This window comes from Numida meleagris, chromosome 6 (genome assembly GCF_002078875.1).
Source record: "Numida meleagris isolate 19003 breed g44 Domestic line chromosome 6, NumMel1.0, whole genome shotgun sequence".
Taxonomy (NCBI): Eukaryota; Metazoa; Chordata; class Aves; order Galliformes; family Numididae; genus Numida; species Numida meleagris.
Window position 1 is genome coordinate 7,472,983 of NC_034414.1, and position 17,057 is coordinate 7,490,039.

Consider the following 17,057-nt stretch of genomic DNA (forward strand, 5'->3'; position numbering starts at 1 on the left):
GCCGCCGCCCCTCCCGGGCGGATGGAGCGGCCCCCGGCCGCACGGGGCAGCGGACCCGCCCGAACCTCCCGCCGCAGCCGAGGCGGCCCGCTACCTGCTTCGGGCGGCAGCCCCCGCCGAGATCCTCCACCCCTCTCTCCGGAACGCGCGCACCCTGCACCCGCAGCTCACCCCCTCCGCTCCGAGCGACCCGGACAGTGGTCCTAAAAGGGCCGCTCCCGTTGGTCGTTGCGCACACGGCACCCGCCCGCCGATTGGCTGCCGGCTCCGCCGCTCGGAGGGACGAGGACGCCGGGGGTTGGCGGTGTGAGGGAGCCACACCCAGGGCCGCGGGCCGGGGAGGTGCGGTGCCGCGAGGTGGCCGCGAGGTGGCCGCGAGGTTCTCTCAGCGCCGCTGCCCGCGACCGTTGGGCGCGAGACCCCGCTAACGGCCGCCCACGCGCACGCGTGCGCGGCCCTCACCACCGGCCGCCGCGCTGCCTGCTGCTGGCGGGCTGCTGTGGCGGCGGCGCAGTAGGCGCGAAACCGCCTGTGTGGCGGCCTCCATGCGAGGCCCGTGCTGCAGCACGCCGCGTCCTGCTCACGCGGGCTGCCAGCACGCTCGCTGCGTCGTGGCGCACGGCACGCGGGCCCACCACACTTGCGGCTCTTGCTCATGCCTGCGTCCCACTCGTGACATGGCAAACAGTCGTCACTTGCCACTGGGAATTCCGCACAATTCTGTGAAATCCTCAGGGCTTTTACACGTGGAGGTATAAGTCAGTGTCAGTTAAAACCAGCCAAACGGCTTCAGCACAGCCAGGGCCACGGAGCTGCGGAATCAGCCGCGGAACCAGATCGCTGCTGAAGTGAGAGCACCTCGGGTGGAGGCGGGCTGCTCTCACCGCAGCAACGCTGGAGAAAAGCTGAGCGTTACACCTGCAAGCCCAACAACAGCGTGAGGAGCCTGTGCGGTGCCACGTGCGCGGTGCTGGCACCATCAGGCTGTTACTGATAGGCATCGTACCTCTGCTAATCATTGCACAGCGCTTTCCTCCCCGTTCGTTACCAAGTATTGCCGGGCTGCACGAGACGATGTGCCGTTGTGCCATGTCTGCCCCAGTATGCCACCGCTTGCACAACTCAGTATTGCACAGATGGACGCGCATCAGAGTTTTAAAAATATCAAGCATTCAAAAAATTAGGAAACACCCGATATAAGCTTGCCTAACCAGTATTAATTCAGATTACCGTGCGTACAAATTATTGTATGAGAACTGTTGTAAACACAGACTTTGCTTATGCAACCACATGTTACTTTTTCAAAACAGTTTCTGCCTGATCTAGGCCGTGAGAGTGGGAAGTGTGCTCACGCTATCAGCAGCCACTCAATTTCTTTCTCCTCATTCTGAGGTGAGTCTATCGTGATTGATTTAGTTCATATGAGTAAAAACCTACTCTGGGTATGAAAACATTAACTTGCTGACAGAGGACATAGAATCACATAACTCTGAGCTCTTTACCGTAACTTAGAGGGCAATATTTCAGCAACGCTGTTCCTCAGAGAACTCTACTCATTGAAGCCAACGAGCTGCTCATCTGTCACATAGGAAAACCAGATAACTGGCGCACAGATCAGAGTTCACATTTCCCACAATCCTGTTAGATGTTACTATTTTGCCATCCACAAAGCACCGATGGTTTTCCTGTTCTATTGAAATCCTGACAAATTGTAACCTTTTTGGCTGCAGGGATGAAGCTCTTTCAATTCAGATTCACAGAATCACAGAATGTCAGAGTTTGGAAGGGACCTCAAAAGATCATCTAGTCCAATCCCCCTGCCGCTGAAGGAGCACCAAGGCCAGGTCACACAGGAACCCGTCCAGGCGAGTTTTGAACATCTCCAGAGAAGGAGACCCCACAACCTCTCTGGGCAGCCTGTTCTGTTACCCTTACTGTGAAGAAGTTTTTTCTCATATTTCTGTGGAACCTCCTATGTTCCAGCTTGCACCCGCTGCCCCTTGTCCTGTCATTGGATGTCAATGAGAAGAGCCTGGCTCCATCCTCCTGACACTCATGCTTTACGTATTTGTAAACATTATTGAGGTCACCCCTCAGTCTCCCCTTCTCCAGGCTAAAGAGACCCAGCTACCTCAGCCTTTCCTTGTAAGGGAGATGCTTCACTCCCTTAATAATCCCCAGTATGCAAGCAGCACAGTTACAGTTGCAGGATTACTTTCAGTGTACATGCACTCCTAAAAATATGTATTTTAAAAAAGAGAGGAGAGAAGAAAGGAGGAAAGAAAGAAGAGGAGAGGAAAAGCAGGCGCTAGTAGTATCTCAGTGAGGGCAAAGCATTATTTTTTGTCGAGTATTGTTTTTTGAAAAACAAAAATAAAAAATAGTGCAACTTTCAAGGTTGCATGTAATAAATACCATATAATCTGAGAATTATCTTAGTTCATTAATGACATACAATGACAATATATTAGCTGATGCATTCATTATAAATTGTCGTCTATAACAATAATAATAAAGCACGTTTGGCATCAGAACTTTAAAGCAAATTTAACAGCAGAATAGAGGAAAAACGTAAGTATCACAATGATACAATGAGAGTTCACAATGCTGTAAAACTTTTCTAGCAATCTCAAAAGCCTCCGAAATTGTGAGGCTATTGTGAGACCTAATTATCTGATTTTCTTCCAGCCAGTTCTTCCAAAGTCACAATTAATTTATCTCTCCTAAATTATTTATGAACAGGAAAACATCGTAGAGACATGGTATCATCATGCATTTGCATTTAAATACAGCAACATATAGCTGCTTCCCAAGAACCTACTAAACTGGTTATACGTGGTAGCAATGTGAATTTTTTATTACAGGAAAAAAAATCAGACAACATCAACACAAACATGCTATAATCTGGGAATGCTGAGTAAGTTTCCAGCTTCCACTTCCGACCCCTCTCCTCACCCCCAAAAAACCAAAAACAAACAAAAAACCCATGAGTTTGCATTAAGCTTATATTTCAAAAAGTGTCTTAAAGTATTTAAAACTCTATTATCCAATACAAAAAAAAAAAAAAGTGGTATAACAGAGGGTTATGTAAAACTATAGGTAAACAAATACAAGTGCTTGCAAAGCCAAATCTTGGTTTGCTATCTGTGAGAGTATGAAATGGATGCCTACATACAGTCAGGGGGCAGATAGAGGGAGAGGGAGAGACTGATTGTATCTTTATATCCATTTAGGTTTCTGACCAATACCTGCATGTTATTTCATTGACCGGAACTCTTCTAGGGACTGACTTCATTGCAACTCTCCAATTTTAAGCAAGTCCATGAACTGTAAAAATTTCTTACCTTTTGCTGACATTTAATTTTACACTTCACTGCCCAGACTAGGTTCCTCAATCTCCCTGCTTTGGAAACTGAAAAAGATGCTACTGGCTGAAGCGAGGAGGACAAATATCAAAACCGTGAAGCATCACTAGAAATGATGGTCATTCTACAGGAGCACACTTCATACAGAAAATCTATGTGCATACCTTCATCATTTTATACCTCAGAACCAAGACTGTTTTTATGCAAACAGTCATGTATCTTTATTTCAATAAGCTGGGGACATATTATAAAGGGTTTGGTTTTTTGCATAAAATAAGGAATGTACATATCACAAGTTAACTCCCTGTGTGAGCTATATGAATACTCAGTTATATTTCTGGGTAAATGCAAATCATTTAATTAAAGGATTAGTCAACATAAATTTTTACTTTCCATGCTGCCAGATGTATAAACACAGGCAACTTCCATTCGGCAAATTTACACTCCAGTAACATGTTATTTGTGCTTGTGCTGATAGGATACTTACATTGAGTTATATGTATAGAAGGTGTTTACAAATAATGTATTTATGATGTTATGAGTATTAACAGATCTTATCCTCAAGCTACAGTGCATTCCAGTCACAGAAACATAGACTAGAATTTGCAAACTTGCTTCTGTATTTTATGCAATATGGGAGATACAATTTTAGAGAAACTCAAATACAGAGCTTATTATGAAGTACAGGATACTTTAATTAATATAGCTAAAACTATTTGTTTCCTAGTTTGAGGTGCTGTGGTTCAAAGAAAAGAGCCTGAACAAAACTAGTTAAACCAGTTTATGAAAAGTCTGGGAAATTATTTTCAGCTGTGTATTACAGCCAGTTAAAGGACTGAAATATATCTCTGGATTGAAACCAGAGCAAACTCCGTATGAGAGGAAACTGTTACAATTTTGCTATCCAAAGAAATAATGCTGAGTTGACTGGTCAAGTGCTTTTGTATTTTACTAATCAATCAACTGATTAAGCATACTTATTTAGCATTCTGGGTGATTTTTAAAATTTAACCCTGAACGTATTTAAACATAATAGGTATAGGTGTACAGCTGAATGGGTAACTTTAAATATATTGTTTGCAGTTGAATTTGTTTTTCTTTTCTTTAATTGGAATTCCATGTGTTTCAGTTTGTGTCCATTGCCTCTCATTCTGTCGCTGGACATCACTGAGAACAGTCTGGCTCCATCTTCTTCACATTGACGCTCCATCTTCTTCACAACATACATGCTGCTAAAACAGCCCCTGAGCCTTCCTTTCTCCAGGCTCAACAGTTGCAGCTCCTCCCTCAGCCTCTCCTCCCACAACAGACGCTGCAGTCGCTTCACGATCTTCGTGTTCCTTCACTGGAATTGTTCCAGAATGTCTCTTTTGTACTGGGACCCCTAAAGCGTCTCACTTGTGCTGAGCAGAGGGGAAGGATCAAGCTGCTAATGCTCTTGCTATTGCAGTCCAGGATGTTGTTTGCCTTCTTTGCTGTGAGGGCACATTGCTGGCTCATGCTCAACTTGCTGTCCACCAGGATCTCCAGTGCCTTTTCTGCAAAACTGCTTTCCACTCGGTGCCACCTGTACAGATGCACAAAGTTCTTCCTCCCCAAGTGCGAGACTTGGCATTTCTGTTTAACTTCATAATGCTCATGCAGGACTACTTCTGCAGCCTGCTGAGGTGCCTCTGAATGGCAGTGCACTTAACCGGTTTACTATCCTCTCCTTCCTATTTAGTATCATCCGCCAAACTGCGCTTTTACAGAAAACCACATTACATAATTATTCTCACAAATAAATCTTTCTTGTTTGCATCACTCCTGTTACAAGACAGCTCCAAATTTTCCTTCCTCTGATGGTTAGGAACCTCATTCTAATTTTCAAACAAAATATATTCATGAACATGCTGTATCTCTTATTTCTTCAAATGCTTACATATTTGTTTCATTTTAAATATATCTTCATCGTAATTAAACCCATTCTCTATTGAATTCATAAAGAAAAACTATATTCTACAACAGGACCTGCTTTGATAGGTTAAATAAGTCATTTTAGTCATCTTCCCATGAAAGAAGCTTTGCTCTTTTGTAGTCATTCTTGTAGCTCTGATCTGCACTTTTTCTGTCCTCACTTCATCCTTCCTTAGCCTAGTGACTATAAAAATGTATAGCAATCAAAGCAGCATGTAACTTTGTACTGCTGAGTGGTACTTCCTTGCCTGTACTGGAAATGTTTCTCCTAGGTATTATCCTTCTCATGGTTGCATGAAATCATTTGTATACACATCTACTTCTTCTGTGTAGTTTTCCAGCAAACAAGCCTCCAGTGTGTAGCAGTCTCATAACAGTTCATTGCCTAATACTTAGTACTATTAAATTTCATTCTGTTTTCTTTTGCTTCAGTCTTCAGGGGTACCTGAATATCCCAGAAATGTACTCTGGTATTGTTCACTTCGGCTGTCTTTTACAGCTTGCTAATTCCATGCATTATTAGCTATCTTCCCTTTTTGAACTGAAGACATTAATAAAGACATTATATACTGTACTATCAAAATGGACCTTAAAGAAATTCGACCAGTAACTTTTGCTTCCACTTCTGTACTCGCTTAGTGTTGGTACTTCTCCTCTAGGGGATCCTGTCATATATTTTATAGTCATTAGATATGACTTCTTCACTTAAAATAAGTTTACATCGGCATATTTCATTTGCATCAACGCCTTCAAAATTAGATAAAAATAAAAAGAAGAAGAAAAAAAGGCATCCACTGAAAGACTAGATTCACTAAAAATACTGGCCTTTCCCAGGTTGGTCTTTCACAAGGCATTACCCTGTCTTTTAGGACTTAAGCTGCTCAGCTATCAGCTATGGCTGATTCTTATCCTTTCCTGCATAACTACACACAAATATCACTGCATTTTCTTTGCTTCACTTAAAAGCAGAAGTACCCGTCCTGAGATCCAAAGTACGAAACTTAATTTATTTGGAGAACATCTCAGAAAGTCTCTTTATTTTGAAAAAAGAAAAGAAAAAAAAGAAAAAAAACTGATTAAAACACTTCTTACCTGTAATGGGTACCATGCTGAGTCCTGTCAACTTGATACTAATGATGTTTGTGTTTGCTACTTTTTTCTTCCTTTCTGTTGAAACTGTCTGATGTAATTGTATTTTAGAATGGCTGATATCTATGATGGGTGTCATAGATATCTGTCCACAGTAAGGACAGCGGCCATGTGAGGCTTAGGTCATCATGCTATTTAAGAATGTAGCTGTTTGAATCATTGGACTAAAACAAAACGTTTCAGTAAAGAACAGATTTTGTATAGAAAAGACCTGTTGAAAGGTACCAGATATTAAAGACATGAAAGCTATTGCTCTATTAGGAGTGCCAAATTGGCTGAGAAAAAGCTGGAAGATAGGCAGCGTAGTTATGAGCATAGGATTAGAAGACTAATGAGCTCAATGTTCTGTTGCCCAAGCTATCAGAGGCACGGAGTCAGAAAAGTCCCTTTGTAAAACAATTCTGTTCCATTTTTAACATAGCTGTACTTTGCTTCTTTTAGCCTTCTTTTCATTGTCCTTTAATTTCCCGTCTAAATGTATTTATCAATATGTACCTTTGTTTCTTTGCCAGCACTTGCCTTCTGATTCAACAGTTCAATTTCCACAGCAATACACGCGTGAAGAACAATTATATCTCATTTCAGCTTTCATCTTATTGGTCTAGAATAGCCACATTCTGTCATCTCCTAAAACACTCTGGGAGACCTTCTTGACATCTTTTCCAGATCTGATGCATAACTTTACAGAATATCCCGGATGAAGCTTCTCTGAGATCTGAAGCCAAAATATTTTCATACCTCTATTCAGAAAAATTGTGACTTTGTTAAATACATTCTGGTTTCCTCTTCTGTTTTTTGAAACCATTGATATTCTAGCACATAGCATTGTTATTTGTTCCCAAACACAAAACTACACATTTCTATATGTAAATGGAATTTCTTCTTATTTGTATTTCTCCAGGCTGTAGGCTCTTTAAGTGATAATTCAAATTTCTAATTAATTATTTGTGCTGATGAAGAATCTTCACTTTATTACTGAATTTCATTAGTGTGTATCCACATATCAACATTACTTGCTGCCATTTCCTCTTGTCAGCTCATTTCCTGCTTCACTTTTCCTCACCTTAACTATTAGTTTTCTATATCTGAGCACTGAAAAAATACATACTTTTCTTAGTAATTATGTATCATATCCTAAGATTTGCTACCTTTAAATTCATGTTCTGTTCCCCCATCTACCTCCATTTTAGTTACATTTTCCTTACATAAACTTCATAATTTGTCTTCAAGGTCTGACTACGCACACCAAAATCTAGTTCACGTAAACAAGCACAGTCACTTATCTATCTCTATAATTACATAAATTTCACAAGCTTTTGTCTTATTGTTCACAATGATTACTTCATAATTTTTGTTGTTGTTCTATTACACAGTTTAATAGTATCCTTTATTACAAGCAAACATCTTCCCTCAATGGTATTGTCTCCAAAGACGCTTCTTTTTAGCTTAGTAACTGTTTCTGATTTTCTATATTCAAAATAATTCATGTGTTTTCTTGTTTACTCTGGTCAAAGTCATTTCATGCTTTCAGTCATGAAATATAATGGTATCACTTCATCAGTCATATTATCACTGCTTCAGAAATCTGCAGTTTGTTGGCGCTTATTGGAACTTTATCCTTTCTTTAATAATGCTGTATTATACTGGCATGACAGGCAGATCAGAAGACCGAAGTAATCAGTGCTGAGGCCCCTCTTCATCAAAGGAATATGGACAGGTGAGAAAACCTAGCCCGCCAAATACAAGGCACGTTATTGTTGCCTCTCTCTCTGTCTTCACAGTGCCCATGTTCTCAAAAACAGGTTTCGGTAGGGTAGTAGCAGAACTAGGACAGAGTTGTTCCTGCGTTGGCTATCCAATGAGAGAGATGAGTGAAATTCTGAAGACAAAGATCCAGGTAGTGGTGCTAAGTTACATTGATGTCATGGCCAGCGTGGTCACCTATGTGTCTCCTGTGAACTCTCCAGTGAATGCCTGTAGCAAAAAAATGCTGAATGGCAAAAGGCATCTGCAGTGGACGAGGAAGAAAGCAGAGATACCTGGGTGAGGCAGGGAGAACAGAAGTTCCCACAGAAAGGTGCACGCTTTATTTTTTTTTGTACCCTGTGCTGAACGAAGAGTGGGTCAAAAAACTGCTTGCTCAGGTCCCCCTGGAATAGTTAGTGGGTATGACCTTTGAGAGCAGACAAGATGTATCCAGATTGCTGGCCAATGCTTTGCTCGTACCACATAACTGTCCCAGCTGGGCTTAGCACAAAGAACTATCTATGGTCTTGTGATCAGAGAAGCAATATATATAAATTCTCTGCAGCTTGAGTTCATTTGCTACTTATTCCACTAAGCCTCGTGCTCTCCACCTTCAAGGCGCATTCAAAAAGCACTACAATTATTTTAATTGCAATCAGACATGCTGGTTGTTGTGGGGAGAAAGATAAGGACAAATCCCTTACAGAGTTTCTCTATGGGATTTGGAACTGGATCTGGAGAACAATGCTGGAAGGCACATTTCCTATGATGTAACCCTGTGTGACCATGCATCATCCTAGTGACCGTGATACCAAGGGCGCAGAAATTCAAAAGAGTGTGGTACTTCTAACCTTTTATACTCTTTGTCATAGCAGCATCTCTGCAGTGTGGTCCCAAAGTGTAGTTGTCATTCTTGGTCTTCAAGAACACTGCCTTTGTTTGTTCAAACTTAATAACGCAACAATCTTTTCAAACTTGGCAGCTGTTGTGAGGTTAGCAATCCTCTGATGCTGCCATGGGGTAATCCTGCTATGCAAAAAGCTTGTGCCTTTCACCTGACACAGATTCACATTGAGTATCATTTTCTTAAGGTTCCAGGTTGTAATTACCTGAATTTTCTGGCAAGTAGAAAGGTAGCCACTGTCGTGACAGAAGCAGGTAAATAAAGAGCAAAACAAGAAAATGATTTTGTGACTTTCACTCTGTATTAGTTTATCAGTGTTTCAAAAAATCAATATATTTTTGTATACATGTATGCGTAGGCTTTATAAATGCGTACCTGCACTCTTATGCCAGTGCTTCAGATGCAGCACGAGACCATACAAGTTAGTATGCCTCGTATGGGAGCGTATCAAAGAATTTAAAAGCTAACTTTCAAGATGAGACAGCTGAGTTGTCACATACACTTAATCTACGGTAACATACAGACTGGGCAAATATGAGCCTTCACAAAAATAAACTTGGAAAAGATGCATGTGATGATATTATTTACAAAGTTAGAAGATGAACACGATATGAAGAAAATCCATCCAGTAGGATTTTATCACAGTCTTTTCCCAGGACAGACCTTATTTCAACTTCCTCTGCTTCCAGCAGGTACCTTTTTATTGTGCTTCCAGTAATTTCTGGAAAGGTCTTTGAAACAGACAGTGGTTAACTTTGAAACAGAGAATCATTACTTCATGAGAGCTTGAATGTCACTGTAATTATAAACCATAATTTAATCAATCATCTTTGTATAAGAAATTGGAAGTTTAAACTATACTTCATAAAAAAATCTACTTGAATGCAGTTATAAAACCATTATTTAGAAATCTATATTCCTTCTACTGAAAGGAAGAATATACATTTCTATATATAGAAATCTGCATTTTTATATAGAGAGTTTTTGCTGCCACGCACATAACGTTACAATATTTATCAACAAATAAAGTATACAGGTAGTAGGTTTGAATTACTTATCTAGTTCTTTACCATTATTACCAGTTCCTATGCCATTTTGATTCTGCTAGAACACTTAAGTGCAAGATGACACAATTTGAAAATTTCATCCAATTATGTGAGAAAGTAATTTATTGACAAAAAATTATTTCTACACCTACATTTCAGAAATATTAATCAGTAAAGTCAACTCAGAGGCTGTCTCCAAACTGCTTTGCATAACAAAACTAAAAACTCCGCAATCTAAGTCCTGAGTGTCAGTGATTTGCCTCTTGTTTTGCAATGTGTTTGAGCCCTTTGCTGGAATCCATGGTAATACTTCACTACTAGAAGAGTCACAGAGAGTACAAAGCTCACTAAGCAGTTCCAGGTGGATTTCATGTTCATCTTGAATTCTCATGTCAAAATCAGAATCACGTTCAAGGAAAAAGGCTAGCTACCTACATCTTTATGGGGTAGATGAATATAATGATGGAAAAGATGAGATCTCATCATGGTCTACATTTTCCTCATGAGGGGAGCACTGATTTCTTCTCTACTGTAACCAGTGATAGGGCCCAAGGGAATGCATGAAGCTGCACCAGGGAAGTTTCAGATGCGCATTAGGAAAAGCCCTTCACAGAAAGAGTGGTTCGGCATTGGAACAGGCTTTCCAAGGAAGCGGTTGCACCACTGAGCTGCCAGAATTCAAGAAGTGTTAGGACAATGCTCTCAGGCATAGAGTTTGGATTTTGGGTGGTCCTGCATGCAGTCAGGAGTTGGACTTGCCAATCCCTGTGTGTCCCTTTCAACTTGGGATACACCGATTCTATGAAAATGTTTTAATGCCTAATCATCACAGCAGAAAAATAATGCTCGTTCTTGTAACTTCATCTTTGTCTTTTAAGCTTTAAAGATGTTTAATAAACTCGTCTCATTACCCAGTCTGATGAACTCTCCTCTGACCAGCTGAGCTGGAAAAATTGTTTCAAATATTCCTACTATTTCAGCTAAGACTACAGGGGCTCATCTTCTATGTACATCTCTGCAGAACGTTAAGTGCATTCTTCTGGTAAAAGAAAACATCTTTGGCTTAATAGAGCAGGATAAGCGTACAGTTTTTCATCGTTGTCTTAATGTAAAGGTGATCTAGTGCAGCCTGAATGTGTCAGACTCACTGTTTAAGTGCTAAATCAACAGACATATAATTCTGCCCAGGCAGAAACACAGAAGCCCCATCCTAAGAATCATCAGTCTAAATGCAATACTCATCAACGCTGCAGGACTCGGAATTCTGAGCTGGGAAGTCATCTTGTAGACATCTAAAGAGCTGGCTGATTGGGCAGAATGAGAACTGCAATCAGTATCCTTAGCGAATTTTTTTCTCCCATGGTCTGTGGGAGTGACTTTGACAGCAGGCTGCAACATACCCTGTGCGTGAATCTTCCATGATCTCTTACTCACCGTTCCACTTTATACAATAAATTCTTCTCAGAGAGATGTAGATAAGAGACAAGATGTGGATTAGAAAACAGATCCCTCCTCCTAACCAGGCTCCTCCTAAAGGGAAAAGCAGATCCCACTTTCCTACTGAGAGAAGCAGCTGTCTGACTTTTGGGTTGTAAATCGCTCTTACAACTGTTCTTGGCAGGACTGTCTAGCAGGATCAGACTTGAATGCATTGCATAGATAACCTGGGTTTCCAATTAAAAGCTGAAGCAGTCAGATGCCTAAAAATCAAATTCCTTTACAAAGTGTTCAAACTGGTTTGGTAAACTTTGAGGCTCAACTGCAGAAGAAATCAGACTGAGCATTTTTCTTCTGTGAAACATGTTAATAGCTGTTTTTATTCTACAATGGTACAGGATCTCCCGTCTTAGGCAATAGTCTGGATTTGACTTCTGGGGGTGTAGATGGGGTGAGTTGTTTTTTTTTCCTCCTGCTTAATGCAGGACAGGATTTTGGCCCAAACTGTTATTACATAAAATAACGTTTTATACTGTGAATTTATTCTATACAACATTGATTTCCTTGAAATCATATTGACTGCATTTAGTTTTACTATTTCCACTAGATAAGCACCTTCACATTCCATGGTATATCCTGGGAATGAAAACTGTAGCACTGGGTCCCATGAATTTTGCCGGAACTACAGCGATCTCCTTCTCCCCTTACTAGAGAGGATGCTACAATTCCTTAGAATCTCTCGGTATCAGAAGGTTGGAAAAAAATTGCTTGGAAAAGACTTCATCTCATTCAACCCCTGACTCAAAGCAGAGACATCTCCAAAGCTTGAATCAATTCAAAATTAAATCCGACTGCTCTGGCTGCAAACTTCACTCCTTCAATTACTCTAATTTCTACTGATTTCAACTCTATCGCTTCTATAAATACCTATGCATGAGAAAGGCTCCATGGTTGCTTTGGAATTAACTTACAGACTCTGTGCTTATAGACACACTGTAAGCACAGAGCTCGAGTGTTCCATTTTGTTCTTTGCTTTAGGGTGTAGGTGGTAAGCTCCGCTGTACACCTATGAACAAAGAATCTTGTACAACCACAGCACTGCAGGGCTCTGTAATTTCCAAACCCTAAATTACAATGCAGCTAAGTGCACTCAGCAGTAATTTAGGGAAAAATACACTACAGAGATCTTAAAATTAATTCTCAATCCTAGTATTATGAAAGAAGAAAACTCAGAAAAAAGCAACCTTGAAAAGTAAATTGAACTATGTCAGGATAGAGTGATGCAGCTCTGGCAGTCACTGGTGATACCAGGCAGAAATTGTGGGAGTGGCAGGTAAAGACATTTCAGGGCTCCTGATTTCAGATTAAATTTAATGTAATAGCATGAAACACCTTTGCTAGTATTTTACATCACTTGTGGAGAAGATAAAGGATGCAGACAGTTCTCAAAACGTAATAACAGCACTGATCCAGCGGGTTCTTAACCAGGATCAGATGCTTGTCAATGAATTAGGAGACTAGCGGCTAGCTATGCTGTTAGCTATAGGCAGATCAGTATCTATTTCTTTCCTTCAGAAATGTCATTAAACGGAGCTCTGCCATCAGCTAAAGGTGCAGGCAGCCTTATGCTCTTTTTGTACTCCTCTCACACTCTTACAAGGCCTTTTCCCATCCTGAGGCCCTATCCAATCAGCTACAGCTGTCTGCCCCACAGGAGGCAGAGCACAAAGAACCCTAAGTAAATTCCTAGCAGATTAACAGAGAAGCAAGCCCCAGAAGCAAGCAGAAGAGACATTAGCTAACGCTGTAGTATATTATACAGCACAGAGCAACCAAAAAACTGTCTCTCATCTGCCAGCTAATTAGTTTGAGTGCAGTGGTACTGCCTAGTTCTGAGGCTAGCACAGCCGGATGGGTTATCTGATATCTCAATAATCTGGAATAGGCATGCTTTGTATGTCCATGTATAAGGGATGCTGGTCTGATTATCTCCTCTTTAATGCAGTAGCATAAAGCAACTAAGGGTTATATTCCTGAAAGCTTGTGTTCTGGACAAAGCTGTATATTCTCTGTAACATAACCTGGAAAAAAAAAACAGATGACAGCTGCATAGTCATCTTGGAACTGAGACACAACACCAGGCTTCTGCAACTGATCAAACATGCTGCCTTCTGGACATACAGGAGGTTTGGCTAATTCTCAGTCTTTCTATATCTGTCTAGATCGATTGACCGGGATCACATTTGGGCTCACAAATAGAGATGTGAGTTCTACCTCTATCCTGATTCCACATCAAGGTGTGACAAAAACACTTCTTTCTTCTCTCCTGCTTGGGTTTGCAGGGGAATAAAATGAGGCCACCAGCAAGAGGCAAGCACATTCCTTAGATTCACATCTATGAGGCCTATGAGGCCAGAGAACAGGGACTCTGAGGTCCACTGCAATGTACATCTTCACAATAGACTTCTGAAACAGTCTCCATGGCTTCTCTCTCACACTTGTTTTATTCCTACAGATTAGCTCCTTTCTAGATTTTTTTTTTTTAAACACTGATTGCTGGCTTTCTGGAATGTTTATGAAAACCCATTTCCAATCTTCATGTGCCCAAAAGCTGTGCATAGAAGCAAGCTCAAAAACTTTTCCCTTACCTGTACCTATGGGATCATCTCCTCAATAGAAAATAACTTATTTTTAACCCTACTATAACACTAAAGACTTCGAGTTTCTGTTACAAGGCTTCAGCTGTTTCAGACCAAGAAACTGTTGCATTTTGGTTTTAGTTTGGCTTTCGCATGTTATGCACAACATCTGTTTTCACCCATTCTCTTGTCATTCTTCTTCTGGGGCAGCTCCGAGTTATGTTTTCTGTCCCAGACATTACAGTATTTCTTCATAACCTTTCTTTGTTTCCCTCCAGTCAAAGGTGCAACTGCTGGTTGTTTTTAACCTTACTTTCAGGCAGGCCAATCCTGCTCATAATTTATGCCCAAGGCCACGTCCTAATTCTTCAGCAAATGTATTGGGTTTTGCAAGAATTCATCCAGATCAGGACCTTAATTTCACAAGGACTGCTCTGCTTATCCTAGCTGCAATAACCCTTTTTGTTAGTGCACTAGTACGCTATTACCTAGCTTTGTATACCGCAGTTCTCAGTGAAGTCAGACTACCAGCCCACATACCTCCACTTAACCCAGTTTCTAGAGAAAACTTGTCATGCGCGTTAGCATCCCTTCCTGAGCTGTTGTCTTCAGTTTCTCCAGGATGTTTCATCATCTACAAGTTGTAATTTTCTGTTTGAATTTCATAGTTTCTCACATACTTTCTTTTAATAAGTGCTGCAAGCTGATTATTACAGACACTACACTCCTCTAGTTCTTCAGGCACATTTACCATACCTTGGAGCTTCGTCCAGAATACTCCATTGCTTATAGATCCACTTCAGTTGCAGGTTCTGAACCATTCTTGACTGTGGTTTCCTTGTGACAGGCAATACAGTGCTTCTGGGATTCAGGATCTGTCTTTTTTATTCCCTAGTTAGGCTGCTTCTATTGCCTTGGCAGTGGAATACTTGTACTCAGTCACAATTTAAAGTTAATAACTTTCAACTGAATTCTGAAGAGCGCCTCTTTCAAATGATAAAATATTCATTTGTTGCCAGTGACATTTTAAAACATTTTGAAGCAGCATTTATATTGATCTTCCAGTTAGCTAAAGCTCTACTAAAAAAAATGTGGATCTTAATTAATCTGATAGTTTCTTTTAAAACCTTGAAAATGATGGCTCACCTGTGTGAAATAGCAGAAAACGCTATGTTTGGAAGTTATAATGATAATCATTTATTTGAAAACGCTTTGTTGTTAAAACACTCTAGATGGCTGTACATGTTAAATAAAGCAATTCTCCCTTGAAATAGAAGATACTTTGAGTGCCATGCTTTGGACAAATATTATGGTCTTGGGTGAAACTAGTAGTTTTTGATAGAAATTTCTCGCAAAACTCAAAAAGATTCATCACTGCTGAACGGTTCTAAGACACATTTGATCTAACTTGAAAAATCGTTGGAACTTGACTCATTGCGAAAGTAAGAAAAATTGAAGAAAATAAGAGTAAGCTGATTAGTTCTGCCAGGAGAAAAACAATTATTAAAATGGATTCAGAAAGGATCCTGCATGCCATATCCAAAACCATGTTCCGGAGTCCATACTGAGGATAACAGAGAAAGCCAATTTCATCTTTGGAATTCCACGGAGCAAGGTTTTCTGGTTGTATACCACAACTCAGCAGTTACCTTTGTAATACTTGGAAACCTACTTTCTTATGAAGAGCTGAAGGGAAAATCTCATATCACAAAGAAAGGTTGCCTGTGACATGGTAGCACGTTCTACACTCGCTTGAGTGTAGAAAAAAACAATCCTCCTTCACCTCAGCCTTCAGCTTTTCTTTCAAGATGCAGTGCAATTTTGATGTTGAGTGCAACTACATTAGCTGCTTTAATTCAGATTAGGCACACACTTACCAAGTAAATCTGATCCTCTTCAACTGTCATGCTTTTGTTCATACAGTGGAGCAACCTGAAACCAGAAATTTACCCAAGGAGCCCTCCTACCAGCTGCCCCAACAGCTAACTGGATATTCAGCCCACTGTACTTCAGTTAGTCTAGAGCAGCCCCACAGAAGTCACAAAGTGAAATCAGGCAGAAATCAAACAGAATCAACTGCTTTACTCCACAGATTCATTCCTTCTATGCCACACAGCTTGCTAACACAAACACATCTGTAGTCATAGATGTGTTTGTGTTTCTATATACATATAATCACGCTCCACATCCCTACTCATTAAATAGTACTTATGAGATAAAGCATAATGTTCCTTGTTAGTGTATTGGTTTGCACGCATTGCAAATTTCGGTTTCACTGTGACAGATAGATTTCATCGTGGATACCTTTACAAAAAGGATGGAATAGTTCTTTCATGCATCAAGAAAAAAAGAACTTAGGGAAACAGATGTTACAAGAAGAATGACACAAAGAAGACTATGGACTGTATTCTATTAACTCATCCATTCTGCATAAAAGTGGATAGCATGGGCAGAGTGTAATCCCAGTGAGACTCCACAAACTAAATACAGGATAAATACTTAGGGATTGTGAAGTACCAGGCTGCTGTAGTGATTTTTTGGTTCTCTTCCCAACTACTTTGCATCACAGTTAGTAAAGCAGAGTTAATCCAGTTGCTGTGCTTAAGACAAGGTTTGTCATGGTTTTATGATTTTCGGTCATTGGTACTCCACATCATAACATCATGTAGTGAATGTACCTAGTTCTCAGAAGAGAAGGACTACTACAGTCCCCACAGTACTTTTCTCCTCTGATACCATTTCCAGCCGGAGGGAAAAGATAAAAGCTCGCAGTACAAAAACTTGCAGATCACGAGACCTCGTCCCCTTTTTTCCA

The 17,057-nt window shown here is 40.6% G+C and overlaps 1 protein-coding gene across 5 annotated transcripts in view; it reads right to left on the reverse strand.

Moving 5' to 3' along the window:
- Nucleotides 1-17,057, reverse strand: part of FAR1 (fatty acyl-CoA reductase 1) — an 80,287-nt gene that overhangs the window by 34,113 nt on the left and 29,117 nt on the right. For 3 of the 5 annotated variants that reach the window (XM_021403648.1, XM_021403647.1, XM_021403649.1), the window contains exon 1: nucleotides 172-301. The exons of 1 other annotated variant lie outside the window; for it this stretch is intronic. The gene's annotated coding sequence lies outside the window, so the exon portion shown is untranslated. Of the gene's footprint in view, nucleotides 1-94; nucleotides 302-17,057 lie in introns of those variants that run through there. One more of the 5 variants, XM_021403651.1, reaches the window with a different exon arrangement.